Source organism: Lissotriton vulgaris, chromosome 12 (genome assembly GCF_964263255.1).
Source record: "Lissotriton vulgaris chromosome 12, aLisVul1.2, whole genome shotgun sequence".
NCBI classification, from domain to species: Eukaryota; Metazoa; Chordata; class Amphibia; order Caudata; family Salamandridae; genus Lissotriton; species Lissotriton vulgaris.
In genome coordinates, this window is record NC_141700.1 from 724,034,241 (window position 1) to 724,037,590 (window position 3,350).

The following is a 3,350-nucleotide window of genomic DNA, read 5'->3' on the forward strand; positions in this document are numbered from 1 at the left end:
TCGTCTCACTTAATTGGTCTGACTTCCTTGATTGTTTGGTTACAAACGCACATAACAAAATACATTTGAACTCTGTAATTTACCACTTTACAATACATTATACAAACAAAATAATAATCCCGCTGAAAACGTCATATTTTATTTTCAATTCTACAACTGGAAAGATCGTGATCGGCCATATAACAATACCACAGCGCCCTCTACTGTTCTACAACAGAAGTATCCAAAAAGAGTTACAGTGTAATAAGAAGCAGTGTAAGGGCCAGAGTACAACACGGGTCGGATTGGATTATAGGCAGGGCCACTGGAATTATGAGGCAGGGGAGCACCATGATTTTAACAGAAAGATTGCCTTGAAATTTACAAAAAGCATTAAAACAATATAGCTGGCAGTGGTTTCTAGGTACGTCTAGTAATTTGGAAGTATCAGGTTTGTTCCGCTTGAATCTATATCAAATTGACCAGCATTAATATTTAAATGCTAAATTAAAGAGAATTTTAACTACCAGATTTGCATTTTAAATGTAAAAAAGCATATGTTGTGACCTCGACGTGATTTGAACACGCAACCTTCTGATCTGGAGTCAGACGCGCTACCGTTGCGCCACGAAGTCAGCTGATATCTCAGGATGTTTTTGCATATCTGAGCAGTGACTCTATGGATGAAATGTGTTGAGGTGAGGATTTTTTGCTTTTGAAGAATAAAGCAAGAAAGTATTCTATAAACGTTACCCTCACGTAAAAGTGGCTAAAGTCAAAATGGTATCATTACATTATTCGGGATAGTCCTATGAGGCACTTTCCTGATAGATAGGTAATTCAACTCCTGTTTTTAGGGCACTTATGCCTTTTCGTGAGACACATCAACTTGCTTTGGTGTTCACGCTGCTTTTATATGACACTGCCAAGGGTGACAGACTGTGCAAACACAAGATTCTTCTCCCAGCGCGCAAGAGCAGACATTTGTCACGTCCCATCAGCTCAGCTGACAGAGTTGCCCTCCTAGAGGGCACCGAGGCAGAGCGCCGCCCCTCGGAACGTCAGTGCCCGTAGCTTTGTTTTGGTGTCGCCCTGTTTCCCTGTCACTTGATTAGCGGGAGTGTCACGCATGAGCCCCAGTGCAGGGACGATTCTAGAGTACATTCTGTCAATGGTCATCACTCAGCTCCCCTGAAACACTGGCAGGCAATACCGCCCCTAATGGCAGCTTTGCGGACAGACTTCATGCGCCTGCACTCTGATTCAGCGAGTGAACATTATATTCGATGTTCCATATCATGCTGCCACATATTGTATCAGATTATAGACAGGGCCTTCGTGCCCCCCCATGCCTTGTTGCTTATTTACTGAATTGGAAGGCAGTGCTCACTGCATTACTTTCTCACTTTGAATACTCAACTCAAGTCAAGTCAAGTTAAAATTTATATAGCGCACTACTCACCCGGAGGGTCTCAAGGCGCTTGAGGTGGGGGGTTGTTACTTATCAAATAGCCAAGTTTTGAGTTGTTTTCTGAAGGAGAGGTGGTTCTGTGTAAGGCGGAGGTGGGTGGGGAGAGAGTTCCAGGTTTTGGCCGCCAGGTAGGAGAAAGATCTTCCTCCCATGATTGTTTTGCGGATACGTGGAATCGTGGCGAGGGCTTGATTGGACGATCGTAGTTGGCTGGTGGGGGTGTAAAAGGTCAGGCGCGTGTTGAGGTATTAGGGTCCTAGGTCATAGAGGGCTTTGTGTGCGTGGGTGAGAAGACGGAACGTTATTCTCTTGTTGACGGGGAGCCAATGAAGGTCTCTCAGGTGACCGGAAATGTGGTCGTGGCGGGGTATGTCTAGGATGAGTCTGGCGGAGGGGTTCTGAATGCGTTGGAGTTTTTTCTGTAATTTGGCTGTGGTTCCAGCGTAGAGGGTGTTTCCGTAGTCCAGTCGGCTTGTGACAAGTGCTTGAGTGACCGTCTTTCTTGTTTCAGTGGGGATCCAACGGAAGATCTTTTTGAGCATGCGTAGGATGTTAAAGCATTGAGGTAATTGAAAATTTTATGGTCAGAAATGTTCCCTAACGTGTACCCCACCGACTCCATGTACGAGCTTATGGTGCATGTAACTTCCCTCCTGTACCAGCTATGAAGACGCAAATACATTTGCGTCCAACGTTAACATGTCCTCTTTCAGATCCACCATGAATGGATCGATAATTCAGTTCCTAAGTATGCCTTGCCACCGTCTTTACATGGTGCGCTTTCACGTTTCCTGGCCCTGTGTGAGCTAGGCCCAGATTTCTGTCATCGAGCCTCTTTTCGAAGTCATCTCTGTCTCCTGAACACTGCAGCCTGGATCTGTACCCATGAACTCTGTCCTACTCCCTGCGTGGCGAGCGGTGCCCGGCTCGGCCTGTTCGCCTGCCAAAAACAGTATTTTGCCTTCACGTTATCAGCATAGCCAAGCTCAGCTCCCCGAAAACACATTCCAGTCTAACAAGATAGATAAACAATTCCCCAGCTGCAGAGCAAAGGGCCCGGCCTCTCTGTCTCCGTGCAAGTAATTCATAGCCCCCGTTACCCTGGTGAGCCCATGGCTCCTCACGTTTCACGTAGACACATAGGCACATATGCACGCATTAATAGTCAGTATAGGATAGCCTCTGCCCAAAAGACCTTTCCCTCTAGATAATACGGTTCCCAAACACAAGATATCAGATATGATGTAGGAACGAGTTGATCTGACATGCCAGACTTCTGTCTCTTTCCTCTAGTGTAAATGTCAAGTCCCCTGCACCCTCCAGCTCCACGTCAATTACACGTCATGCAGCTGCGCGCGCATCCTAGCCATAGAATTCTGCTGACATTGCAAGATTCTGCTATGTATCCACCCACTTGTGACACTTTCATGTGACGTTTCTAGAACACACCTCTGTGTACGCCCTAGTGCACGCCTTCTGATCACGTAATTGCTACGCACATATGTTTTTATCTCGTTTCTCTCAGCTGTTACGCCTTCTGTATTGATTTCTATTCTGTGCATTAACTATAAAAGTTGTGTTCTATCAATAAAGTATGCTCTATCCCTTCCTGAACCCCAGTGGTGAAAGGAACATGATATTCCAGTCCGGACCATTCCATTTATGGAATAAAACCCCTTAAAACCCAGACACCACGGATTCTGTCTCTTTATTTATGACTGAGTTATTTTATTGAACTTTACCGCATAGAAATTAGGACGGTAAATTACTATTTACCACATTAATTTGGCGCCCGAATAGGGACCCCTCCCCACCCCACGCGCCGGTAGGTGCGTTGCAGCCTTTGCCCCCTGCTCCAGCCAAGACGGACAATTACGCGTACCCGCAGGATTTCCTGCAT

General features: G+C 45.9%; 1 non-coding gene across 1 annotated transcript; it reads right to left on the reverse strand.

Annotated features, from left to right (window-relative positions):
- Positions 1–542: 542 nt before the first annotated feature.
- Positions 543–614, reverse strand: TRNAW-CCA (transfer RNA tryptophan (anticodon CCA)). Its single transcript has one exon. It is a non-coding gene; the product is annotated as a tRNA-Trp (tRNA).
- Between the last annotated feature and the right edge of the window lie 2,736 nt (positions 615–3,350).